Source organism: Manacus candei, unplaced genomic scaffold (genome assembly GCF_025592945.1).
Source record: "Manacus candei isolate 608988 ecotype Guabito, Panama unplaced genomic scaffold, ASM2559294v1 h1tg000151l, whole genome shotgun sequence".
Classification (NCBI taxonomy): Eukaryota; Metazoa; Chordata; class Aves; order Passeriformes; family Pipridae; genus Manacus; species Manacus candei.
The window spans coordinates 1,511,424-1,538,950 of record NW_026138199.1 but is presented as its reverse complement, the minus strand read 5'-3'; the positions used below and the strand labels follow the sequence as shown (position 1 = coordinate 1,538,950).

The 27,527-nt window shown below is 53.6% G+C and overlaps 1 protein-coding gene across 2 annotated transcripts in view; it reads right to left on the bottom strand.

Annotated features, from left to right (window-relative positions):
• Positions 1-27,527, bottom strand: part of LOC127463170 (uncharacterized) — a 142,109-nt gene that overhangs the window by 100,723 nt on the left and 13,859 nt on the right. The gene's annotated exons all lie outside the window — the stretch shown is intronic.

Genomic DNA, 27,527 nt, shown 5'->3' with positions numbered 1-27,527 from the left:
GCACAGAGCTGAGCCCTGCACTGGAAACCTCCTGAAGCAAATGTCTCCTCCTCACCTGTGTTTATCCAGTCCCACAGGACAGGGATCTCTGCAGAAGGATGGTGGGATACATTTCACCTGGGGATGTTCTGGGAGAACACTCACTATTGTTCTCTGCTTCCATTTGAAGAGGCAAAGCAGCCCAGGAGCTTTATGTGCTTTCCTAAGCCCTCTACCATGGATGCAATGTGTGTTTAGGGATAAAATCTGAAATATGGCTTTCTTTGCTGGTATTAATATTGCAAAGTGAGCATCTGCCCCCTGCTTGGCTGTCAGAAACACAGGAGAGAGATCTCTGGAAATACAACTTGGGCACACAGAGAATGTTCTCTCAAAAAGTTTGTTTTGTCAGGAATCAGAGGGGCTGGAGCGTGTCCAGGGAAGGGAAGGGAGCTGGGAAGGGGCTGGAGCAGCAGGAGCAGCTGAGGGAGCTGGGGGGGGCTCAGCCTGGAGAAAAGGAGGCTCAGGGGGGACCTTCTGGCTCTGCAACCCCCTGACAGGAGGGGGGAGCCGGGGGGGGTCGGGCTCTGCTCCCAGGGAACAAGGGACAGGAGGAGAGGGAACGGCCTCAGGCTGTGCCAGGGGAGGGGCAGGTGGGACATTGGGAGTAATTTCTTCACTGAAAGGTGTCAAGCACCAGAACAGGCTGCCCAGGGCAGGGGTGGAATCACCATCACTGGGAGTGTCCAGCACCTGGGCAGATGTGACACTTGGGGACAGGGTTAGTGGTGACCACGGTGGTGGTGCTGGGAGTTGAACATGGTGCTCCTGAAGTTATTTTCCAGCCTTAACCATTGTGGGATTCTAGGAATAAGCCAAAGTGAGTACCCCAGGCAACCCAACCCAGAATTCAAACCTCACTCAGCCAGAGTGGAAATCACAGAGCAAAACTGTGGTGGTGGATTCCTCAGAACCCCTGGTGCCAGAGGAATTATTGGGGATGGTGATTTCACAGCAGAGCATGAAGCAGTCAGGAAAATCCCCCAAGGGTGACAGTTGTTCCAAACTACTGGATCATGAGCCAGAAAACATTGTGTTGCCATTGTCTGGGGTGTCCTCACTGTTCCATTCAACCAGCTCAGCTCCAAACCAGTGAAAGGGGTGTGGGAAGTGTCCAGTGAGGGGGAGGTTGGCAGAGGCACCAGAGCTGGAGGGAGAACAGCTCTTTGGGCAAGGGGAGCCTGGGACCAGAGGAGAGGGCATGGTTTGAGTTGGAGGGGACCTTCGAGATCTTCCAGTCCCACCCCTGCCATGGGCAGGGACACCTTCCACCAGCCCAGGGTGCTCCAAGCCCCATCCAACCTGGCCTTGGACACTTCCAGGGATCCAGGGACAGCCACAGCTTCTCTGGGCAACCTGGGCCAGGGCCTGCCCACCCTCACAGAGGAGAACTTCTTCCAAACATCCAACCTGAATTTCCCCTCCTTCAGTCTGAACCCCTTCCCCCTGTCCTGTCACTGCAGTTCCTACCAAAGGGTCCCTCGGAAGGGACTCCACCTTCCCTGGAAGGTTACTAGGAGGTTTCCATGGAACCTTCCTTTCTCCAGGCTGAACACCCCAACTCTCCCATCCTGTCTCCACAGGGGAGGTGCTCCAGTCCCCTTATCAAATTCGTGGCCTCCTCTGGACTTGCTCCAACAGCTCCAAGTCCTCCTCGTGCTGGGGGCACCAGGACTGTCCAGGGTGCTGCAGGGGGCTCAGAGCAGAGCAGAGGGGGACAATCCCCTTCCTCAATGTCCTGCCCACACTGCTCTGGGGGAAGCTCAGTGCAGGGTTGGGTTCTGGGCTGACAGCACACTGTGGTTCACGGGGAGCTTTTCATCCACCATCAGCCCCAGGGCTGCTCTCAGTCCCCTCTCTGCCCAGCCTGCAGGAGGGCCTTGGTACAATCCAAGTCTGTTCTGAGTTATCCATGAAATATAAAATGCTACTGAAAGAAAACCCTCCTTCTGTGGGCAGAACCAGGGCAGCAGGGCCTCAGTCCTGCTGGCAAACAGCGGGTGCCAAAGGACGACGTTTTGGTGGAGATTGGAAGTTCAAGGTTGGTGTGCAGCACACAGCTGGAGTTCTGCTAAAGGTGTTCAGCCTCTGGGTGGTTGTGAACAGGTTCAGGAGCTCCAGGAGGGTGTAGGGACATGGGAACAGCCCCCCAGCCTGGCTCCATGGGCATCAGGAGCAGCCTGGAGCAGCACAGGACACCCTTCCCCCCCGCCACTCTCCTCAATCCCTTTGCAGGTCGGGGATGTCCCTCTGGACCAAGCCAACCCTTCCCGGGAGTTCAAGGCATGGTCATGCTGGGATGAGCTCAATCTCCCCCCCTCTCCTGAGAAATGAACCAAATTCCTCGTTGTATTTGCACAAGGGAGGTAAAAGTTGCAGTTTGAAGTGACACCCCCAGGTCCGGGTCACGAGGGGCCTCCTGCCAGTCCATCCATGGAGAAGGGCAGAGCTGTGTCTGGGATACCTCTGGGGGGTGGAGTAGATAAGGTTGGTTTTGACTGGGCTGGAAAGTCCTAATGAATGTGTGACCCCAAGGAAATCAAAGCACTTTTCCATACAGAAGTAACATTTCCATTCCTGGGGCTGGGGTCCAGCTAAATCCCACTGCCCTTGAGGCACATGGGTGATGGGAGGTTTGGAAAGAGCCAGAGGATTTCTGTAGCATTAGTGGGCCCTTAGTAAGGCTCCTGCAGGCCATGAGTCACTGCTCCCACATTATCATTATTATTATTAATTATTATTATTATTATCATTATACTATTATTATCACTGCCAAAAACCCACAGGAAAGTCATGAGCTGGAACTCCCAGTCAGGACTGAGCCTTCTGCTCCTGGGTAAGGCTGAGTTTGTCAGCTGTGTTTTCCTCAGATGTGTGTTCACTGAGAGGGGCCTGACTCCATGTGGGAGACAAGAACAGGCTGTGTCTTCCAGCCCAGAGCTGGTCATGCTATCGACAGGAGCAAATTACAGGGTAATTCAGCTCGGAATTACTCAGTAATTTGGAAGATAATTACCAGGTAACCTGTGACAACCTGCCCCAGATCCTGCAGGGACAGTGTTTGCATGACATTGGCTGTGTAATTAAAGAGCAGGTCCCTGGATGTGCTCCCGGAGATAAAGGGATACCTGAGGTGTGAGTAAGAGGAATTCAGAGTTACTGCTCAGTGCACTTCAGAAGAACATCAGCTGTGTCATCTTCCCTGACTTCAGGCCAAATCCCAGCCATTTCCAGTCTGCCTCCTGCAGCTGCCTGAGTGAAAATCACATTTCTATCAACTGCAGCTTCAGGAACCAACAATTTCTTGAAGAGGCCTGTTGATGGGAGCCTTCGAGGGAATCACCTCAGCGTTCACCTTCCCCTCCTGGCAGGGGAGGGACCTGCCTCTGCCTCCCCAGCAGCTGAATGCACAGCAGTGCCCCAGCCCTGCAGAGCCACTGCTGTCAGTCCTGGGCTGCATTTTATAGGGTCTGAACAGCCAGAGGTGACTCCACACCCTGCCTGGATTGGCACTGTTGGGTCAGGAGAATCCCACAATCATGAGGGTTGGAAAAGCCCTCCAGGAGCAAGTCCAGCCTGAATCCCCCCACGTGACTAAAGCACAGCACAAAGGGCCAAGGCTGCTTGTTTTGTGAACACTGCCAGGGCTGGGGGCTCCACCACTGCCCTGGGCACTGTGCCAACGTTTGCCCACTCTTCCAGACAAGACCTTCCTGCCTGCTTGTTGGAATCTTCAGGAGAGACCCTTGAAGTGTCCCCAGCCATTGCCTTCCTAAAACCTCAGAGTCACAGACTGGTTTGGGTTGGAAGAGAGATTAAAGCTCATCCAGTCCCACCCCCTGCCATGGGCAGGGACATCTTCCACTAGCCCAGGTTGCTCCAAGCCCTGTCCAACCTGGCCTTGGACACTTGCAGGGATCCAGGGGCAGCCACAGCTTCTCTGGGCAATGCAGGTGAACAGGTAAATAGTCCTGCCCAGGTTCAGCTGCTGTGACAAGACATCAAGGAGCACAGGAACGAGCTGAACTGCCTCCTGGCCTCCCTGAGCTCTTTGCCAGCCCAGATCTGACTGTTGCCTGTCTTTCCTGTGCCAGTTGTACACAATCTGAGTTCAGGACCAGCACCATGGCCTGGCCCTGGGCAGCTCCAGCACAGGGAGGTCCTTGCTGATGCCAGAGCTTCTCTGTGCTCTGACAATAATAAACACAACCTAATACACAGAAACACATCATCTGAACTTAACAGCCTGAGCTATGAACACTTCAGGACTCTTTTTTATGAAAGGGAAGTCATAGCAACTATTTATTACAAATAAATCCCAGCAGCCCCTTATCTGGGTGATGATTCAGAAAGGCACAAATGTGTCATGAGGAGCATTTTCCTGAGTCAGACCTATCTGGAACCACACAGAGCAATTGCCATCATTTTCCAGGTGAACTTCAGAAGAAAATTGTGTTAGTTCAGCTGTCCCCAGGCCAGCTGATAGGACACCACCTCTTCCACAGAAAGGCAGGGCCTCATCTGTGTCAGGACATCCAGGGCTGGTCCCTTGACTCACAGAGGAGGAGCTGGAGCTTCTGCAGGCAGGGGATGTTCCCCCAGGGCACATTTTCAGGCCCGGGGATCCTGACTGAATCCAGGTGCTGACAAGACCTGTAAGACCACGTGTCCAAGGGGTTTATAAGCCCTTGACTCCTTGGAAGGCAAACGGGGGAGCCCCAGGGAGGCACTGGGAGTCCTGAGTGTGGGCAGGGCCAGCTGGGCACAGGGACAGTCCCTGTGGAGCTCCTGCATTTCTGGGAGGGAGGAGGGAGGTGGTGCCTCCCCCCAGGACTGAACTCCAGCCCTGGCCATGGCAGAGAGAACAGAGGGAAGGAACCAGGGAAGGATGGAGGGAGATCAGTGCAGAAGCAAAGTCCCCAAGATTTCAGTCCTGGTTTTACTCTGTGTGTTGTATTTGTGTTTCCTCCCCTTGCTTGGGGGTTTTCTGCTTTATTAAAAAAATTCAGACAGAAATTTATACTTTCTATTCCTAGCTAAAATCCTCCAGGTATTTAGCTGGCATTAGTAGTCACCACATGTTATTTCCACTGTCCCCTGAACTATCAGAGCTGCAAATGGTGCTGTGTCAAACTTCTCCTCAGTGCCCACATGGCACTCAAAACTCAGGGTCACTGCAGAATAATCTTCTAATAACAAACATAAAGATTTATTCAGTGATATTTAAGTAAGTTTCTAAGCCAAGTATTTCTCTGGGGGTCATCAATCAACTTTCTTCTTTTCATTCCAGAATTTTTAGTGTGTTCCATTTTCCTCACTCTCATTAGGAATTTTTCTCTCTTACAATCCCACCACTTGGCTTAACAAAGCAAATCAATTGAAGAAGATCAAGCTGAAAAAGAAGGAATAATAAACCCCACAAATTACTGAGGCAAATGTATGAATGGAAAACAAAAAAAAACCCAATCATTCTCATTTTTGATAACTCAGTCCATGCAGCTGATTTTTGGAGGTGAAATATTGGATTTTGACAAAAAAACCCTGTCCAAACTCTATCAAAAATTGTTCTAAGCAAAGAGATTTAAGTCTTTCCCTCTAAAATGCATCTGCAGGTGTGACCAGACACTAAGTGAGGTCCTCGTGGTTTCCTCCCAGCTCGGGATGTTCTGTGATTCCCCATGATCTGAGGTTTTCTTGTGTTCTTCACTTCACTGGTGAAACACTCCCAGAGGAAACTGGGTGCCTTTGATGAATATTGAAGCCTCTTTCAGGGCTGCACTGAGGGACAGCCCTGGCAAATGCAGCTCCAGGGGCATTTTCCTCCCATTTTCCTCCCGTTTTCCACAGCTGAGCTCCCGCTGCCTCACCCGTTGCTCCTCTCACAGAGGGGAACCAGGAGCTGAGCAAGCTCTGGCCTTTCTCAATTGTGTGTCACCTCAGTGCAGGGGGAAACAATTCCCAAAGCAGAGCTGGCCAGGAGGAGGAATTTTCCACCACTTATTTTGAATGAACGATTTGGTTTTGTTTTGTTGGAAATCTGTCACGGAATTTCTTTATCCAGCGCCCCGAGTTGGATATTTTCCTGTTATTGTCTCTTATCTCAATCCCAGAAGTATGAAAAGAAATCAAACTATCTGAAACAGAGGGTTTTTTTCGTTCTTTACCTTGAAAACGTTTCAGCTTGGCACTGCAGGGAGCCAGGAGCTTTTCCTGGCTGCAGCTCTTGCTCCTTTGCCAAAGGCATCCTGGTGGGCTCCAAACTGGCAGGAGTGGACTCCCTGTGTTTGGATGAAGGGAAGCACATTTGCTCAGCCACAGGCACGTGGCACCCCCAGCCCTCTCCCTCTCCCCCTCTCCTTTGCCCTTCACCTTTTCTCTGTGTTCCCACTCCAGATTTAGCAAATCCTTGGGAGGGTGTTTTGGAGAATATTTGCTGTTTCTGAGGGTGACAACAAGCACAGAAGCCACTTGGTCTGAGGCAGCAAAACAAAAGCAGCCTTTGGGGAGACAAGGACTGCAGACAGAACTCTGAGCCTCCCTCTGTTCCTTCAAAAGCTCTGTGTGGTCCTTCCAGGATGTGTCCAACTGGTCCTATGTCACAGAGGCATGGAGTCAAGGAATGGTTTGTGTTGGAAGGGACCTTGAAGATCATCTCATTCCACCCCCTGCCATGGGCAGGGACACCTTCCACCAGCCCAGGTTGCTCCAAGCCCCATCCAACCTGGCCTTGGACACTTCCAGGGATCCAGGGGCAGCCACAGCTTCTCTGGGCAACCTGGGCCAGGGCCTGCCCACCCTCACAGGGAAGAACCTCCTCCTTCTCTAATCTTAATCTAAAATCTAATCTACTCTCTTCTAATCTCATACCCTCTAATTTCATCTCATCTCATCTCATCTCATCTCATCTCATCTCATCTCATCTCATCTCATCTCATCTCATCTCATCTCATCTCATCTCATCTCATCTCATCTCATCTCTAATCTTCCTCTTCCCATGTATTCTTAACCCACTTTCTTTTGTTTGACCTCTCTGCCCCTTGTCCTGTCACCTCCCCCTCACTGGGGGAAGGTTGTCCTGGCACAAACCCCCATAACAGCCCTTGCCCTGAGTGTGGCCAAGAGACTCCTGTTACCCATTGATTGGTGTTTCAGATCTGCAAATCCCAAAATAGTTGGGAATTCCATCCCCTTGGAGACAAGGGCTGATGGTGCCCCAGATATGGAACCCTCCTCTGGTTCTTTCAGATCCCTCTGGAGGAGGCACAGACAGCAAAGCAGCAACACAGTGATGTTTTAAAATAGGGTGCAAATGGCCTGGGCACAGCATCATTCCCTTAATAAAGGGCAGAGATCTAAGCTGGGACTTCAAGGCCTTTGGCAGAACGTGCCTGTGGCTCTTCAGTACCATCCTCCAGAGGATTTGCCCTTGTCTTGTGTCCTGCTGCAGTCCCTGGTGGTCCCTGCCAGCAAGCCTGGCTTGTCAGGCAGCACCTCAGTCCCTCTGCTGACCAGGTTTTCCTAACCCAGAACAAATTCCTGCATGGGGGGGGGGAAGAGCTCGAGCCTTTCCTCCAGCTCAGCATCTCTTTGTGTAACAGTTCCCCAGCTGTCCCCAGGAAGGAGTGTCTGTGTCACTGCAGCTGGAGGTGCAGATCCTCAGCTCCAGCCAAGCTGGTTCCCCCCTGGCCAGGCCAGGCAGTGCTGAGCAGGGCAGGGCTGTGCCTTGCAGCAGGACAGTGTGTCTGTGGACACACCAGCAGCAGGTTCCACGTGGCTCCCAAACTTTCTGTGGGGAGAGGTGGGGGAGATGTTTTGTGCTTGACTCTTTTGCATTCATGGAACTTCAGAGGTTAAAAAATGCTGCTTTGTTGGTGCCCCTGCAGGCTCCTCTGGGGGGACAGAGCAGAGGCAGCTGTGCCCTGCTGAGCTGAGCCCAGGAGTGATGCTGGCAGTGCCTCAGGACACACAGGAACCCAACCTGGAACCTGCCCAAACACCTGAGCAGCAAAAACCAGCCATGGTGGGCTTGGGTGTTCAACAGAACCCAACAGCACCATGAGCTGAACCTCCACCCAGGCAGAACTCAAAGGGAACAGACACTTCAGAAGACAAACTCTTGGGATATTTTATTACCAGGATTCTGTACAGAAAGTCCAGGCCCTGAACCAGAGAGCTCCCTTTTGTGGAATGGGAGGGCCCCATCTGACATGGAGTTGGGCCCAGGGAGACACAGCCCAGGAACCCTCCAGAGGAGGTGGATAAAATTAGAAATTGTTCCCTGGGAGAGTGGGGAGACCCTGGCACAAGTTGCCCAGAGAAACTGTGGCTGCCCCTGGAATCCTTGGAAGTGTCCAAGGCCAGGTTGGACGGGGTTTGGAGCAACCTGGGCTGGTGGAAGGTGTCCCTGCCCATGGCAGGGGGTTGAATGAGATGATCTTTAACATCTCTTCCAACCCAAACCATTCCACGATTATCTGAGTTTTCTTGGAGCAAGTGAGATCCTGGTACTGCTCAGGCCCATGGAAATGAGATGCTCACACTGCCCTGAGAGGTGAGCCCTTGGCTTCTCTGGCATGTGGAATTTGTTCTTGTGTTCAGTGCACAGGCTGCACTGCAGGTCCAGCTGCTCCAGACACCTCCATGATAAATCCTGTTCTGTGCTTTTGTCCTCCTCTGGGAAGGTGTCACTTCTTCCAGAGAGCCAGAACCTCCCCACACATCCCCAGACTGGGAATGTTCACGTTCACCATGTCCTGAAGTGTTTTTCCAGCTCCATTCAGAGCTGAACAATGCCCAAGGCAGACATTTCCATCATCTGTGTCTGCAGATACCAGCAGACATTTTCCTGCATGTGCCCTGAGAGCTGGGGAGCCCTGGTTCCTTATCAGGCCTTCCCAGGCATGGAAAAACATCCCATCCCTGGTGCAGGTTTCCTTGCTTTAGGAAGAAGACACCTTTGCAAAGTGTGTAGCAACTGGCAAAGAGCCCAACCTGCACCCCAGGGGCCTTTGCAGAGCTGTCCTTGTCACCAAGGAGTGTGAACAGCTACAGGAGGTGACTTTTAGAATATTTCCCAAAAAAGAAATATCATCCAAGGCATCCTGGCACGGTGCTCACACGTAGGTTTTTATAATTGCTGGCCAAATCTTCCTTCAGCTCCTCTTCATTTACATGCAGCATTTGATCAAGTAGTTTCTACTAAAGTTAATGATACTTTTGCCTTAATTAAAACCTAAATGAGGACTCCAACTGGTTTTGTTGCAGCCAATCTGTACGTGGGGCTGGGACTTTGGGGGATGCTTTACAGTGAAGCTGCAAAATCCCTGCTGGGAGTGAGTGCCTGAGTCCCACACAGAGAGGGCAGAGCTGGGAGGAGGAGGGCACAGGAGGAAAAAGGGCTGAAAAACACAGATTGGGTGAAGGTTCTCCAGTTTCTGGGAGCACCTGAATGGTCAGGTCAAGGCAAGGTGAATCCTAAACTGCTCCTGAGGGATCCACAGGCTCCTGACAGGGAGTGTTTATGTAGATCTGGGCAGACTTTATCCTGCTGTGAAATATTTATGCCTCAAATTCATGTCCAAATACAGCAGAACCCTGAATCACTTTAATTTTGTGGGACATGGTGTCTGGTAAAGACCAAGAAGTGTGTGCCTGGTGTCTGCTCTCTGCACTGCCTGTCCAAGGACACGGGGCTGCTGCAGGGGCACCTCTCAGGACTGGCACCTCCAGCAGGAAAGATTGCCAGGAGCAGTTACACAGAGCCAAACATCTTAGATCCACAGTCCTGAGCCCACTCCTCTGGCCCAGCAAGATGGGCATGCATGGGAAAGCAGGAATGGGCACGGCTGGCAGGGCTGAAATTCGGGAGCAGAAACATCCTGCTCATCACCTGGTAGTGCCCAGAGAGATTCAGGTGGGATATCAGGAAAAATGTCTTCACTGACAGAGTGGTCAGGCATTGGCACAGCTGCCCAGTGGTGGAGTCACAGCCCTGGAAGTGTTAAAGAATGGCCTGGATGTGGCACTTGGGGGTGTGGGTGAGTGGGCACAGGAGGACTCAGTCAAAGATCAGATTTGATGGCCTTGGAGGTCTTTTCCAGCCTTAACGATTCTGTGGCTCCTGAGAGAGAGGAACACGGTGTCTCTTTTCCCTTCTCTGGTCACAGAACACGACTCCTCCACCCTCCACCTCTGCCAGTTGTCCCCAGGCTGGACAAACCCTGACCAGGGACTGGTTCTGTGCTCGGCAGTGTCACTGAGCCTCCTCAGCCCCCCAAAAATCCCTTCTCCTTGGGGCCTTTCGTTCTGCCCTTGGAGAGCCAAGCTCAGCTGCTCTGAGTGGCTTCTCCCTGTCCTAAAATTGCCTGGGAACAAATGATGCCTGCAAGGAGGCTCAGCAGAGCTCTGTGCCAGGGCTCAGGAGCCAGGAGGAGACACTGCTGGGGACGAGCCTTTGGCGAGGACAAACGACAGCGAGCTGTGATCGATGGGCTGGAGCAGCTCTGGGCTCGTGAGGGGCTGTGTCTGTACATGTGTATGACCCGGGGGTTCTGTCATCCCTCTCCTCTGTCACACTGTGCTCCTCTAATCCATGTGGTGAAATGAGTTTGGAGATTGCTGAGGGCACACACACGCTCCAGTGATCGAAGGGAGAGCAAGGCATGGATATGAAATCCCGCCCCGGGGGGAGAATTACATCCCTGCTTTTGTGCAGTGTATAATTAACCAGTGGAACTCATTTCTGTGATATATTATCGAGGCAAATGTCTGCACTGAGCTTCAAATAACGATCAGACAGAAGTGGGGAATGGAAAGTTTCACAGAGCAGGGCTGGCTGCAGTTCCTGCTGCTGGGAGTGGGACAGCCCAGCTCCCTCCCTTGGGGCAGCCAGGGAATAGGAACTGAAATGCAACTTTGCCACAGCTGACTGGACATCTGGATGAGCAGCTGAGCCTCCTGCTCCTTAGGAGGGCAGGGTTGGATGGGATATTGGGCAGAAGTTGTTCCCTGTGAGGGTGGGGAGGCCCTGGCCCAGGTTGCCCAGAGAAGCTGTGGCTACCCCATCCCTGGGAGTGTCCAAGGCCAAGTTGGACGGGGCTTGGAGCAGCCTGGGCTGGTGGAAGGTGTCCCTGCCCATGGCAGGGGGTGGGACTGGATGAGCTTTAAGATCCCCTCCAAGCCAAACTATTCCAGGATTCTCCAGATGTCAGGAGCAGTGCAAGGAGCAGGAGGATGCTCTGGACAGAGAAAGTACAGTAATTAGGGAGCTAAACCAGCGTGCAGATTGGATCTTCAGGCTCAGCAGGGCATGTGTCTATCCCAGCCAATGCCAGGCTCCCCAGGCCTGACCCACAGGCAGCTGGGCAGGGCTTTGGGTGAGTCTGACAAAGGAAAGGCTGCAGTGAGTGCTCCAGCCCTGCCCCACCCAGGGGGTATCTCAGCACCCCAGGGCTGCTCAGGGGACCCCACAGCACAGGAGAGCCAAGGTTGGAATGGACACCTGAGGTCATCGAGTCCAAGCATGGAGTGCCAGGTCCAGCACTGAACCTTGGCCCCAGCACAGACACCTCAGCTGAGGGACAGATCCACAGTGATGTGTCACATCCACACACAGACACAGGGAGGTCTCTTAACTGGGAGCTGATCCATCCTCGATATTCAGGAGTGGAAAAACCCCTCTGTGCCCTCTGAGTTGTAAGGAACAGTTGGGAGCTGCTGCTGCCTCACTGTTCCCACTGTGCCAACAGTGGAAACCTGCTCAGGTCTGTACATTTACCCCTCTGGTTCAGACCTGGGCACTGAAGTGATGCAAACCAGGTAGAGGGATTTCAGGCTGTGGCTTCTGCGCTGGTGCACCGAAATATTTAGGATTGCAGGTGCAGGTGTGAGGCTGTGCAAGGACCAGGGATTGATGAGTAAGTGTGAGAAGAGTTAATCCTTTTTACAGAGCCTATTCAATGTCTGCCAGAGTTCAAGAAGGGTTTGTCTTGTGCAGGGCCAGGAGTTGAACTTGATGATCCCTGTGAGTCCCTTCCAACACAGGATACTCCATAATTCTATGATTCTTCCAGGATGAGGTTTGAATAGTCCCACAGGTTTTTCCCCCCTGGTGAGAAGGTCCCCATGACTTTGTCTGGGTGAGTGTGTGTGTCTGTGCACAAGCACTGGGAGCTTATTTCCCCTCAGCCAGCAGCTGCTGGTTGGTGGTTTGGTGCTGCTGCCCCACTTGGCAGGCTCGTGGTGTGTTCTTTGCTTCCCTTTTTAAAACTCTGGATCACATTTCCAAGTGAAATCTCTCTTAAGGAAACAATTGAGAATCAAGGCTGCTGTGCCAGAAATCACAGAGCCCTTGGAGCTGATGCACAGGCAAGGAATCAGTGTCCTCACTGCAGCCCTTGTCCTTGGGCATCACCTCCTGGAGGGGACCCAAAGCTCGTCACAAGGGCAGAGGGGGAAGCACAAAGTGTTACAAACACCAGCAGGGGCAGGAGGAGGGGGAGAGGAGCTGGCAGAGCTGGGATCCAGCACAGCAGCTCCAGGAGCTCCTCAGATCTGGTGGTGCTGCTGCTGGAGAGGAGGAAGCCAACAGGAAACAGAGGGAAAGGCCAAAAAATACAACTGTGCTCACTGGGAGGAAACTGCTTGGCAAGGAGGAATCCAGGTCGGTGAGGAACGTGCCCAGTGGCCTCCAAGGCTTCAGAACTGCAGAAATCCCTGCCTTGGATAAACACAATCCCTGGAGGATCAAACACACTGTGCTCCTTTGTGAGCACAGATCTGAGCAGGGCAAAGATGGTGCATCCAGCTCTCAGAATCAGAAGATTCTGTGTCCTTGCTTCCATTTTTATTCAGCATTTTTGACTCGAGGCACCCGAAGGTACAAAATGTCATGAAGAAAAAGCAAGGATGGCTAACCCTCTTTCTTCATTTACACCCACAGTTCTACAGCAGCTTGTACCAACTCCTGAGCTTTGCTCTGAGCTGGTTTCCCCCTGCTCTGTGCTGGGGGAAGCTGACTCCTCCAGGCAAGGATTACACTCTTCTGCAACTCCCCTCTGGGATTTTTTCTGTTCGAGGGTGGGGACAAACTGTCTCCATATCTCTTTGCTTCCTCCCCCAACATGGGAAGGTTTGGGAAGAGGGGAGGGGAAGGAGGAAGGGGAATGGAGAAGGGGAAGGGGAATGGAGAAGGGGAAAGGGAAAGGAGAAGGGGAAAGGGAAAGGGAAAGGGAAAGGGAAAGGGAAAGGGAAAGGGAAAGGGAAAGGGAAAGGGAAAGGGAAAGGGAAAGGGAAAGGGAAAGGGAAAGGGAAAGGGAAAGGGAAAGGGAAAGGGAAAGGGAAAGGGAAAGGGAAAGGGAAAGGGAAAGGGAAAGGGAAAGGGAAAGGGAAAGGGAAAGGGAAAGGGAAGAGAACTCTTTCTCTTGGAAAGGAGGTACAATAATCATCTTATACAAGTGCCTGACCAGTTGACTCCCAGCTAGAGCAGACATTCCTGTTTGAACTCCCTCTGCTGCACTTGGCTGACACATTCTTTGGGAAATGGGACAGTGCCTGTGAGTCCAGACTCCCTGTCTGTGGAAAAGGCCTCCCCACCTGCTCCATGTGACTGCATTGGTCAAAAGTCTCATTGTGCAGGTTGTGTTATCTCTAAGATCTCATTTCCTGGCCTGGGTGCAGGACTGGAGACAGGTGCCTGTGGCCAGGTGAGGATTAACATGACAATTTTTCCTGGGGGTTCCAGGGGCTGAGGCTGCTCCATGGTGACTCCAGCAATGCCCTGGGACAGCCCCCACACGTGGCTTTGCTCGTGCAGGAATCTTCACCAGGTGAAGTCAAACATGAGCCAGCTCAGCAGCATCCTTGCAGTGTCCTGGTTCCTGAGAGTGTTTTACTGCCAGAACATTCATGGAACAGCTCGTTTGCAGCTGGGCCTGGAAACCCCTCAAGTGCCTCAGGAGCAGATCCTGCTGGGGAATCCCAGCAGTGGGAATTGCTGAGGCCTCGTCCCTGCTGCTTCCAGCCCCTGCTGTCCCTCCCCACCACTGGGAGCTGGGGCAGGGTGGGCTGAGTGAAATCTTCCACTGGAGAGGAGAAAACCAAAGACAGGGTCCTCCCCACAGGACTGTCCTCCAGGAGGGGAACTGTGCTGGGGCAGAGGCTGAGAAACCCTTGGGGTCTGAGCTCCTCATGCTGGACAAGTACCTGGGGCTGTGTGAGCAGGGAACAGAGACACCAAAGTCTGTCCCTGTGCCACAGCTGGACTGGAGTCCTGTGCCCAGTGTTCAGGTCAGAGCAGACTCTGTGAGAGCTGTGTGGGGACCCACCAGAGGGGATGGTGGGGCTGGGGCAGTGTTTGCTCAGGAAACACTCTGCAACCCATCAGGCACGAGAGGAACGAGACCCAGAGGGGGTGGGACTGGGAACGGGACCAACCTGGAGCAGGGAGGAACTTTGTGTCTTGAACTGACAGTTTGGGGTTTGGAGGTAGAATTTTGGAAAAACGCTTTGATTTAAGCTCAGACATTGCCCAGGGAGCAGGAAGGACCTCGGGGCAGTTGGAGGACCCAGGAGATCAGGAATTATGTCTAAATCTTCAGCCTGACCTCACCATGGAGGAGGAAGCCACACCCAGGGCAGTAGCTGGTGCTATGGCACTGGGGATGTGCTGGGAACAGTTCCTGTGTCTGGACACAAATGTGCAGGTATTTCTTGTTCCAGGTGAGTTATAGCCATGCTGTGGCTCCAGATCCTCAGGAAAGTTTATGTCACTTATCCTGGGATACACTGGGTTGTTAATGATTTGGGAACTGCTGGTGGATCTCTGGCTGTGTGAGAGAGGGAGGCAGCAGAGCCCACCCCATCCAACCTCAGCAGAGCTGTCGAGCCCCAGGGCCCTGCCCAGCCCACCCCTCCCTCACCTTCTCTGCTCATGATCTTTGGGAGCACGAGCTCAGCACCCCTGTGAAAGCATTTCCACGTGTGGGAGGACAGAGCAGACCCATTTTCCAGCCCAGCAGCCAGACCCCTGTCGAGGCCAGGCTCGTGCCAGGGTGGTGGCTCCAGCCCTGCTCCAGGACTCCTCGCTCCAAGCGCTGTTATTTGTCTCTTCTAATGCCAAGGCCCCTCAGCCCAGGGGTTGCCCTCAGCCATCCTGGTGCTGCTCCACCATTCAGAGCTCCAAGGAAGAGATGAAATCCTGTTCCTTCCTGCAGCTCAGCTGGCAGGGCTGGGAGCAGGGGCAGCCCCAGGGGAGGACCCCAGCTCAGGACACAAGGAGTGTGGGACCTCAGGCAAACCCTGCCCTGCCTCTCCATCTGGGGGAAGGCTGCAGGAATTTCCTGCCATTGGATTTCAGCAGTGACTGGCTGGGAGAGGGAACCAAATCTGGAGGCTTTGGGTCAAAACTTCTCCTCCCAGATCTTGTGGAGAGCCTCCCCAGTTCCCAAAGCACTGTCCATGGACAAGGACCTCCATGGCCCCTCGAGCTCTCCCTCCTCCTCTGCGAGGCAGGAGATAGAAATGACTTTGTTTACTTGCCACGTTTTAGCCCCGTTCCCCCTCAGCTTCCTGCTTGTTCAGACTGTTCCCTCTTTATCTCCCCAGACAATCTCCATTGCCTTTGTTTGGCTTCCAGAAAATCCCCGTTCTAACCAGGCAGGAGGAAAAGCAAATTCAACAGCTTCCTCTGACAAAGGAGGAGTTTGGGGAAGGCACAGCCCAGGGCAGGGCAGCGTGTTTTGCTCATGCCACGAGTGGGTAGTGTTCAAACCTTCCCGTGCTCTCAGCCAGGTTGTTCTCTGCAGTGGGAGGGGGAAATCAGGTCCAGGAGAGACTGAATACAAATAATGCCTCCTTGGATTTTTCAGAAGAATAATTCCTTTGTTGGTTCCTCTGACTCTGGGCAGCCCCCAAACAGACCCACAAGTCACAGGAGAAGTTTCCCATCTGAAGAGCCTCATCCTCTGCTCCCCACCCCAGCACTCCTTACCTGTGCCGTGGAATCCAGGGGAGCTGGGATCATCCTGCCTGCTGAGACAGAATTTATTGGGGTGACCAGTTTATCAGAGCCATTTGGCCATTGCACCCTGGAGCAATGAGGGCTCTCCAAACCCTTCCTGGGCATGGCTGGGAGTTGGCCCAACCCAGGGAACACTCCTGCCTGCAGCCCCTTGGCTGGGATGAGGAGAGGGACCTGTGAGGACCTGTAAGGACCTGTAAGGCACCTGTGAGGACCTGTAAGGCCTCACTGCCAGGGGACAATCCCACTGTGGCTCCACTCCTGTCATTCCATGGTCTCCCTGTCCACAGTTGTCCCTTGTCTGCATCTCATTTTTCCTTTAGACCACAGACTCACCTTGTCCTGACTCCCACAGCCAGTGCTCTGCTGTTACCTGAGCTGGCAGGGACAGCCCATCCTTTCATCCTCCAGCCCTCCCTGGGGGACCATCCTGTGCCCCTGCACCCCCAGCCCACCCTTTCATCCTCCAGCCTTCCCTGGGGGACCATCCTGTGCCCCTGCACCCCCAGCCCCTCCTCCCACCAGCAGGGAGGAGAGCTGAGCCATGGGGGCAGGAGATCCTGGGGCTGCTCCGTGGGAAGGGCAGAGGTGGGATCTGCAGGGATTGTCTTGCTGGAGGGCTGGGGGGGCTTGGCAGGCAGGAGGAGGTGTGGGGGTGTTTGCAGATTGTAATTATTTTTCTCTTTTCCTCCTAATTACTGCCACGTGCCCAGTGCTTTCCTGGGACCTTCATTAACGCCCTGGTTTAATCCAAATAAACAATCAGCTCCTCCTGGATCCAACATCTTCTTATCCTTGACCATTTCTCAGGCAGCAGCAGCACAAGCCCTTGGCTCTGGGGGAGCTGCCCTGTCTGAAGGCTCTGGCTTCTCTCTTAGCCCAGAGGAAAGAAATAATGATGGAATTTAGCAGAGTCAAATGTGTTGAGGGATGTGAAGTGAGAGCCTCTGGAATACAGAAGCAAACCAGGGCAAAATTAGCATCTTAATTGTATTAATGTTGCCAATTACAGGCAGAGCCCCTGTCGCTCAGCGGGAGCGTTCTGGGAGAGAAGGAAAGACAAATTGTCTGCAAACTCCTTATTCTGCCTTTATGAATTACCACCCCAAGGTACTTAATTGAATCTCTAGTCCTGATCAGTGAACATTGTTCAGGGAGTGAATTAAGGGAGGGCCCTACAGGACTGCTCTGTTTTGTCCCAATTAACAGAAATGCTGCATTTCTTCTTTTTCTTTCCCTTTTTTTTTTTTTTTTTGGAAATTGCTGCATGCTGAAGAGTTAAATTGGAAAAGAGAAGCTGGGTTTAAATAATTTAATTTCTGCCCAGAGCAGAGCTGGACAAGTGCATTGAGTGCATTGATGTCACTCTGTGCCACCCCTCTGAGCACCACTAAAATGGGACAAAAGCAGTTGGGAGTCCCACTGAGAGCATTGAGAGCCCCTGATATCAGTTCTGGTCACCCTGCCATGGTGACATCCTATTGTGTATCCATGTGGAGTGGAAATTACAGGGAGAGAACATCTTCACTTGTGTGGGACAGGATGGGACACTCCAGCCAAGGGTGTTTTTGTCACCAACATTACCCTGAGAGTGGAAATGCTGCCTCTGACTGAGCTCTGCCAGCTGGGAGTTGGTTGCTGCTGCTGTATCGAGTATTTTATGCAGCAAAACCACTGCATTGCCCATTCCTCAGAGCCAATACTGGGGATAAGAACCAGTCTGAGCCAGGTGAGTTTTCTGCGTGGTACTGGATTGGACCTTCAGCCACTGGAATGCTCCAAGTTTATGGAAGTGTTCAAATGCAAGGCTTTGACTGAAAGAGGGGAAACAGGTCAGATATACAGAGGAAGCTGTTCCCTGTGAGGGTGGGGAGGCCCTGGCCCAGGTTGCCCAGAGAAGCTGTGGCTGCCCCTGGATCCCTGGAAGTGTCCAAGGCCAGGTTGGACAGGGCTTGGAGCAACCTGGGCTGGTGGAAGGTGTCCCTGCCCATGGCAGGGGGGGGAACCAGATGGGCTTTGAGGTCCCTTCCAACCCAGACCATTCCATGATTCTGTGACTACTCCAAACCATGTAACTTGGGGGCAGCCCAGTCTTGTATTGCTTAAAAATTGCAATGATAGGAGTGAAAAACAAACATTCCAAGCATCCCCAGATGTCAGAGGTCCCAAGGAGCCTGATTCCCTGGGTGTCACTTTGAACAGATGAGCTGGTTCTGCTCCTGGTTACACACCCTTGGAAAGGGAAGAGGGGGGATTTGGGATTACAAGGAACTGCCTGTTCTGCTCTGGGCTGGTTTTCTGGTGGGGATTTTCTCCTTTCAGCCCCAGCCTCTCAAGCCTGTTTAGGAACAAGCTGCACAATCTGCCAGAGCTGGGGAGAGGACTGAGCCTGGCTGCTCCTCTGCAGGCAGAGCTGAGCTCCACAGCTGGCCAAAGATCATTCCCCCTTCTCTCTTCGTGATCCCTCCGTGTCCTCATGTGCCTCCCACACTGCCAGAGTCAGTCCTGGGAGCACAGATCATTCCTGAGTGCAGGATCCAGCACGGCACAGCCTCAGCCAGACCCCCAAGGTTCCTTCACAGGAATTACAGCCAAGTGCTCATCACTGAGGGCCAAGGGAGAGGTGACCTGCAGGAGAACTCTGAAGGGGATTCCTAGAAAGGAAGGAGATGATCCTGTGGAGCTGAGCTCCTTCAGCCTGGCCACAGGCCCAGCTGTGACCTCTGCCCAGGGGCTGCAAAGAGCCCAGAGGGGCCGGGCAGTCACAGGCAATGCCACCACATTCTTTCCATTGTATCTCACTCAATGCAGGAGTTTGGGTGATGAAGCCACGAATTCCAGAGCAGGGGCACCTGGAACAGAGCCTGTGAGGAAGGGGAAAAAATATTGTAAAACATAATGATCAAACAGTAGGGGAGAGTGAGGACCACGAAAACATCCAAACTCGTGGCAATTGTTTTGGATGAGAATGTTTTTAAGAGTCCCTGTTTATGTTGGACAGGAGAGTTTGCTTTGAACAATGGATGAACTTTTGCAAAGCAGGCAAAATTCACTCTCCTCACTAACAGGAGCTGCTTTTCTTGTAAAGAAAAAATGTATATTTATTGAACTAGTGAAAAATGAAGTGTCTTATTGTTTTCCCCAGGTTTTCTTTTCACACTGTCCACACTGGACTGTCAATGACAGGACTGGGTGAGATTTGCCCTGGAAGTGCCTGTGTGTCACTTGTGTGGAGGAATTCCTTGGATCTCCAGGGTCAGACTCACACAGACACATAACCAGGGGCTTCTGCCTGTGCCCCCAGGGTTACCAAGGGCACACTTGGGTTCCCTGAGCCTGAACTGTGTCTGGGAGTCTGAGCCCTGGTTTGATGCTTGTTTGTAATATCAGGAAGGTGCCCCGGCCCCCCGGGATTTGTTTTGTGTGTTCCATTGTGACTGCAGGATCCTGGCACACAGGGGTTGGGCCTCGGGGTCAGGCACGTGGCCACTGGAGGGAAAACAGGTGGGAAGAGGCAGGAACCAGCACCAAGGGCAGGGCTCTGCTCTGAGGGTTCTCCAGGGATCTGCTAAAGGCATTTCCAGGTCCCTCTCCACAGGGATGGGCACTGCCCTCCCCCAGAGCCTCCACCTTCCCCTCTCTGCAGGCCCTGGACTCATCCTCTCTGCTTCCCTGTCCTGGACACAAGTGCAGAGATGGCCCCTGATGAACACACCAGGAAAGGGGATGTTGTTTCTTCCATGTCTTCCCCTTCCACATGAATTCCCAGAGCCCTGGGCAGCAGGAGCCTTTTAGCAGATCCTTGACTTGAATCTCATGACACCTTTGTCATGGAATCACAGACTGGTTTAGGTTGGAAGGGGCCTTAAAGTTCATTGTGTTCCACCCCCTGCCATGGGCAGGGACACCTTCCACCAGCCCAGGTTGCTCAGGGCCCAGCCAAACCTTTGGCAACGGTGGTTTCCAGGATAGTTCAGGCTCTGAGCACTCGGGAACTGGGCAGTTGGTTTCAGCAGCAAAACCTCTGATCTTCAGTATTAGTTTTGCTGGAGATGTGACTCAGGTGTCAGGAGCTGGAGAGGGCCCAGAGGTCTCAGAGCAGGTGAGACCAGTGTGGTGATGTCACAGAAGTGGCAGGAGTGGCCCAGGGTCCTGCAGACAGGGAGGGCTGGCAGGGCTCTGTGAGCACAGAGCTGGGCTGACTTCCATGGGAACTGAGCCCAAGTGCTTCCCTGCTTAGCAGGGCTCCCACTGCCCACCCCTGAGCATGGGCCAGGCATGGCTTCTTTGGATTTTCCTTATGGAAGGGAGAAGCTGGGAGATGCTCCCTCGGCCAGAAAGATCTCTGCAGGGGCTCATAAATGTGGGATGGTTGTGGTAGCAACCAGCAAACAAGGCTGCAACCTGGAGAAAGAGCAGGCAGAGATCTGGGAGTGTCCTCCTGCAGGGATCAAAGACACAGCAACCCCACACTGAGCAGCCCTGAGCTGCTCCTGCTGGGAGAGCCCTCATGGAAAACACCCTCACCCTCACCTCTGCAAGGATCTCCCGGCCTCCCACCCCAGGGTGAGCACTGGGGTCACTGGGGCAGCCTGGTGGCCCTGCAGGACATGGCCTGGATAAGAGGACTTTCCCCTGTGGCCCCTGGACAATGGGGAGCTGTTCCTGGAGTGCCCCATACATTCCAGGATGCATTGGCCTCACAAGTTAAATATTTAGTCTTTCCTGAATCCGAATATTCCCGAGGTCCCGGATTTGTTGTTTTCATCCACTGGGCTTTGTTTCTGCTGATTAGAGCAGTGGGGTTTGGAGATAGGGACTCTATTCCTGGCAGAAAGGGGAGTATTATTAACATTCCTTATCGTGGGACTGTGTATCATTGTGTGGCACTGCACAGGGCAACCTTAAAATAAAAGCCCTGCTATGCCATTCTGGGCACTGTTTTGGCTGCCAGCCACCCCCACAGCCCTGTGGGCACAGACACTGTGCCAGGTTATTGGGGCCACGTGGCCCCTGTCCTAAACCTGTGCCACTCACTCGCAAAAGGAGGGTTCATCCAGCACATCCCTGCTGGCAAAGCCCCACAGCCTGGTTTCCAGGCTAAAGCCCATTTTGGCTACATCCTCCAACTGCAGGTTTGGTGGGAGAAGGGGTATAAATACAGGACTTTGGAGAGAGCTGAGCAGTTTGTATATCACAGAATTCCAGAATCTGCTGAGCTGGAAGGGACCCCCAAGGATCATGGAGTCCAACCCTGAGCCCTGCACAGGCCCAGCCCCAAGAGTCACCCCCTGTGCCCCAGAGGATCAGCCAAACCCTCCTGCAGCTCTGGCAGCCTTGGGGCTGTGCCCACTGCCCTGGGGAGCCTGGGCAGTGCCCAACCAGCCTCTGGGAGAAGAACCTTTGCCTGAGATCCACCCTGAGCCTGCCCTGACACAGCTCCAGCCGTTCCCTGGGTGCTGTCCCTGCTCCCCCAGAGCAGAGCTCAGTCCCTGCCCCTCCTCTGCCTCTGCCCAGGAACAACTGGCACTCACCAGGAGTGCACATCCAGAGTGTCCCTAATCCCAGTGTCACCTTCCTGACACTCTTAACATTTTCCCTGCCCGAGGGCTTTGGCAAGGACAGCACATGAGGCTTTCAGGCTTCTCTCTGGAAAATTCGCTGTTGTCTCTGCAGAGTCCTCTATCCAGGACCATCTGTAACATCTTCCTCACAGTATTTCCAGTGGAAGGTGTCCCTGCCCATGGCAGGACGTTGGAACAAGATGATGGTCATTACAAATCCTTTCAACCCAACCTGGTCACGGTTCTGTGGTTGTATCCAGCTTAACAGAAATATTCACACAGGAAGGATGGAGTAGCCCTTATGGCTTTCAGGTTTCCCTCATGATTTTTGATACAATAAACTATAAGTTTCATGTTAAAAACAATTTAAAAAGTCTGCTCTTTCCTATTCCAAAGTGACTGTGCTCAGCCCTGTCATCCACTCTGGAAGAAAATTATCTCTAAGTGAAAAACAGCAGCACAGGCAACAAGCAGCTCATGCACATCTAGCCCATGACTAATTAGGACCACTTAAATCCCAGCACTGTTAAACAAGAGTAATTTCTCTTTCTGTCTCCTTTCTGTAAAAAAAAAAAAAAAAAAAAAAAACCAAAAAGGCAAGAAAAGTGGATGTCTTAATAGAGGAAGTGGGGATGTGGCCATGCCAGCAGAGGAGTCTGCTCGGCCACCTCAGGAATACACAGCATTTTCTCTTCCTGTTTTTCTGGGTCAGTGTGCAGGTTGATATATTGCTGTTTAACCTGTAAATTGGGTGTCCCAAAATATGCAGAAAGTGCAGCCCAGTGGAGCAGTGCTGGGGGAGCTGTGGTGTGTGCCCAGCCTCGCCCTGTGCAGCTGAGCTGGGACATTCCCACCCCAGCTGGGTCCTGCCCTGGCCTGAGGAGTTCATGGCAACCCATGGAGGCAAAACCTGCCTGTGGCACTGACCTGCCTCACCAGCCTGGAACTGAGACACTGCAGAGTGGTTGCTCTTGGATGGGGGAGGAACAGAGCCAGGAGAGATCTGCAGCAGGAAGCACTGAAGGAAGTTCATCTCAATCCACAGATCCATCCTTTCTCATGGAATCACACATTGATTTGGGCTGGAAAGGAGCTTGAAGCTCATCCAGTCCCACCCCCTGCCATGGGCAGGGACACCTCCCACCAGCCCAGGTTGCTCCAAGCCCCGTCCAGCCTGGTCTTGGACACTTCCAGGGATCCAGGGGCAGCCACAGCTTCTCTGGGAAACCTGTGCCAGGGCCTCCCCACCCTCCCAGCCAACAATTCCTTCCCAATCTCCCATCTATCCCTGCCCTCTGGCAGTGGGAAGCCATTCCCTGTGTCCTGTCCCTCCATCCTTTGTCCCCAGTCCCTCTCCAGCTCTCCTGGAGCCCCTTTAGGCCCTGCCAGGGGCTCTCAGCTCTCTCTGGAGCCTTCTCTTCTCCAGGGGAACCCCCCCAGCTCTCCCAGCCTGGCTCCAGAGCAGAGGGGCTCCAGCCCTGGAGCATCTCCGGGGCCTCCTCTGGACTCTCTCCAGCAGCTCCATGTCCCTGTGCTGTTGTTCCCAGGGCTGGGGCAGCTCTGCAGGGGGGTCTCACCTGAGGGGGAAGAGGGGCAGAATCCCCCCCTCCCTGCTACCCACACTGTGGGATCAGCCCAGGAGGGTTTCTGGGCTGTCAGTGCCCACAGCTGGGGCATGTCCAGCTTTTCATTCTCCTGCATCCCAAGTCCTTCTCCCCAGAGCTGCTCTCCATCCCTTCATCCCCCAGCCTGTATTGATACCAGAGGCTGCCCTGACCCAGGTGCTGCTGTTTCTTGCTGAGGAGTAGGATCCCTGTGCTGAAGGTGGATTTGATAGGAGCAAAAAGCTCCTCCAGACCTCAAAGCCATGCCAAGGGAAGGGGTTCTTTCTGTTCTTTTCAAAGAACATGGTAAAAAATGGGTAAACATTGAACCTGTCAGGGCATGTTCTACAGCATTTATTGGAGAAGATATGACCTGATAGTTGAAGTTTCAGATTTTCCCAGGCTTTTGGCTGGTTGAGCTGTATATATGGTACTTTTATTTTTCTTTCTCTGAATAGGATTACTGGAGTTTGCAATAGCTCCATCCTAGATCACCATGAATTAGGGGCTGTAAAACAACCAGGGAGCAGAGGAAGATGTCCAGGTCATGGCCTCTCATTACAGGAGAGTCACTGGAGAGGGGCTGGAGAATGTCCAGGGGAGGGAACGGAGCTGGGAAGGGGCTGGAGCAGCAGGAGCAGCTGAGGGAGCTGGGGGGGCTCAGCCTGGAGAAAAGGAGGCTCAGGGGGGACCTTCTGGCTCTGCAACCCCCTGACAGGAGGGGGGAGCCGGGGGGGGTCGGGCTCTGCTCCCAGGGAACAAGGGACAGGAGGAGAGGGAACGGCCTCAAAATGCACCAGGGGAGGCTCAGGTTGGACATCAGGAGGAATTTCTTGCTGGAAAGGATGGTCAGGTGTTGGCAGGGGCTGCCCAGGGAGGTGGTGGAGTCCACAGCCCTGGAGGTGTCCAAGGAAGGCCTGGCCATGGCACTCAGTGCTCTGGGCTGGGGATGGGGCATAGGGGGGACTCGATGGCCTTGGAGGCCTTTCCAAACCTAAATAATTCTATAGTTCTCTTCTATGACTCTGAATTGCACTGCCTGTGCAGGTCACAGCCCCAGAGCACTGAGGGAGGTGGGGAGGGAGGGAGGTAGAGGAGCAGGTTGCAGCCTGTGTGCTCTGAGTGTGGCTGAATGGCCTCCAAAGAGAAGATTTTTGTGTTATGAGCCTAAAGCCACCTCCCTGGTGGAGCAGCTGGCACAGCTCCCTGCCAGCTCTCCTTCAGACTGACACAGGCTCTGGAGGAGCAGCCAAAGGCTTCGAGGCAGCACCACAGAGAGTTCTCAGGAGCCTCTGTTTGGGGCAGGTCACCCCCAAGAGCTGCTGCCAGGCCCAGGACAGCCGAGGTGCTGCTGAGGAACCATCTCAGTGTGACCAAGAGCAGGTGTGAGGAGCCACAGCACTGAAACACATGTTCCTGTCAGCACAGCCCCTGCTCCTGACCCTCCTCTGAGCAGAGAGGTCCAGGCTGGAACACAAGGTAGACAACGACACCTGAAGGTCGAAGGCTCCAGTGCCTGGGAATCTTGGCAGAGCTTTCCCTGAGTCATCCCAGGGTGTTTACAAGTCTCTCCCACTATTCTGCTCCTGCCAGCAGCTGACAAGCACGTCTGGTTAAACTTAACAGAAGTGTGTTTAATAATTAGCAGAGCTCAGGAAGGCCTTGCTCGCAGCCCTGTTGCGTGTGGAGGTGTTAATCAGAGCACACGAGGAATGAGAAGTGTTTGGCACTTGCAGCAGCTGGAGGATCCTCCCTCCCCCCTCGCTCTGAGCACATCTCCCTGTGCTCCAGGCTGATGTCATCAGTGCCTGGAGGCTCCTCTTGGTCTCTGCTGCACCATCTGCCTTCCCATTCCTGGGATCAGGGACCCTGAGAACACCAAAACAGGTCCAGGGTGTGGAGGGGACAGTCCCCCTCAGCCCCACCTTGGCCAGGCAGCCTTGTGTCCTCCAAGAGCCTTGTGTCCCCTGGAGAGCTTTGTGTTCTCCAAGAGCCTTGTGTCCCCTGGAGAGCTTTGTGTCCCACAGAGAGCCTTGTGTCCTCTGGAGAACTTTGTGTCCCCCAGAGAGCCTTGTGTCCTGGCTCCTGCTGGCTCAGGATCCCCTGCTCTGTGCAGGAAGGTACAGGCAGGTACAGGCAGGCTCCATCCACGTCCTGACATGGATTGTTGGAGCTTCCCCAGCAGGCACATCTCCTCTGCTGAGTGCAGGACAGTTCCTCAGGGCTCTCTGGCCTGGCCTGTCCTCCCCACCCCAGCCCTGCTCCCCATCCCATGGTTGCTCCTGGCCACTGGAGCTCTGCCTTCCCCTCTCCCCCTGCTCTCCCCCTCCTCAGTCCCTCTCACTCAGCTTTTAGAAATGTCCCTCACAGGGGTTTTCATGACTCCCTGGCCCTGCAGTGCAGCTCTCAGTGCCGTTCTCTGCTCCATCAATCTATTTCCCCACTCATTTTCATCTCACATCCATTTATTCTCCATTGCAGCCCATCCACAACCTTCCCTATTTCTAGACCATTCCAGCCTGGCTCCTTCTGTTTATGTACATTTGCTGCCAACCTTCAGTCTCCTTCACACTTCCCTTTACTTTGCTTTTATGGCCTTTTATGATGTTTATGTTACATCAAGGCTCTTTCCCTTTTTATTCCCTTCCCGCCCCTGGATAATTATTCTTCCATCCATGGCTTTTATTGCCTGCCTTTATCATGAATGTTTCTGTGGGTGACAGGAGTGTCTGGAGCCACAACCTCTGTCTGCAAGCTGCTGGCAGCTCAGACTGAACATGTTTTGCCCATACCCTGATGGACCCTCCCTGTGCAGACCCTGAAACCTCTCTCTTAAATTCCCACCATGTCCTTCCTGACTTGGCCTCCTCTGGAAGCCAGTGGTGACCAGCCCCAGGTGCCTTCTTGTCTGTCACAGCATGGTCTGGGAGAGGTGACAACATCCCCTGGATCACAGAATCATCAAGGTTGGAAAAGACCTCTAAAATCATCAAGTCAAAGCATCCCTGCCATTCCTGCAGCTGCAGTTCCAGGGGGACAGGGCAGTGCCAGTCCATCCAGCACAGGCACAGGGTCCAGCTCTGCTCCTGGTAGGGAACAGCAACCTGTGTGGGAATGGTGGTTCCTCCCTGCCCCTCTGAGACAGCCTGGGGAGCTCAGACAGACCCACAGCCAGAGGTTCTCATCCTGCCCATGAGAGATTTAAATGTCTTCTCCTGCCCACCCCCCCTGGAAACGGGGCAGTGGCTGATCCACAGGCCTGCAGGGATGGCAGCAGAGGGGAGGGCTGCCCTCTTACCCACCCCCTGTCTCAACCACCCCCAGCTCCCTCCCCGAAATGAGGAATGAGGAGATACCATCACCACCATGGACTAATTGTTGTGCTTCTCATCTCAGCCTGGTCGATTTTCAGGAGGATTCAGCCTGAGGACACAGTGGTTTGTTGAGCTGATACAGCTCTGGGTTTGTGTCTCCAGGAAGGGTGGCCAAGCAATGGGCTTGTCCATGTGCAGAGGAGCTGGAGAAGGTCCAGGACACGGCTCTGTGCCCAGAGACAGCGTGTCCATGGGTCAGAGCAGAGCAGCTCCACTGCCCAGGCACAGCAGCCCTGCAGACAGAAGAGGGAAATGATTTTGGCAGCTCAAGGAACCATCATGATAACCCAGGAAGGGAAGTCCAGGGATGCCACCATGAAAAGTTCTCAGCACAAAGAGGAAACGGCTCCTGAGGCAGGACATGAGGAATCATCTCAGCACAGGGACCACGAGGGGAGAGGAACTGCCCTGGCCCAGGTGAGGTGTGTCAGGGGACAGCAGGAGCTGGGGCAGAGCTGCTGCAGTCCCACCATGGCACATCCTGCCAGGGAGTCACTGCACAGGGAGCAACCAACCCCCTTCTCAGAGGAAAGCACAGAATCACAGAGTACTCTGAGTTGAAGGGACCCCCAAGGATCATCCAGTCCAGCTCCTGGCCCTGCACAGACACCCCAACGATCCCACCCTGTCCCTCAGAGCATTGTCCAAACCCTCCTGCAGCTCTGGCAGCCTTGGGGCTGTGCCCACTGCCCTGGGGAGCCTGGGCAGTGCCCAACCAGCCTCTGGGGGAAGAACCTTTGCCTGAGATCCAACCTGACCCTCCTCTGATGGGCACTGTCTGCTTTACTACTTCCAGGTCTTCCCACAAAAGCCTGACCAGCATCCTCTGGCTCCCAGGCTGTTTCCTTCAGACCCCCACCAGCACTGCTTCCCATTTCAGTCTCTGCTTCTTTCTCCCCTTTCTCTGTTGGAATGATGAAATCCCATC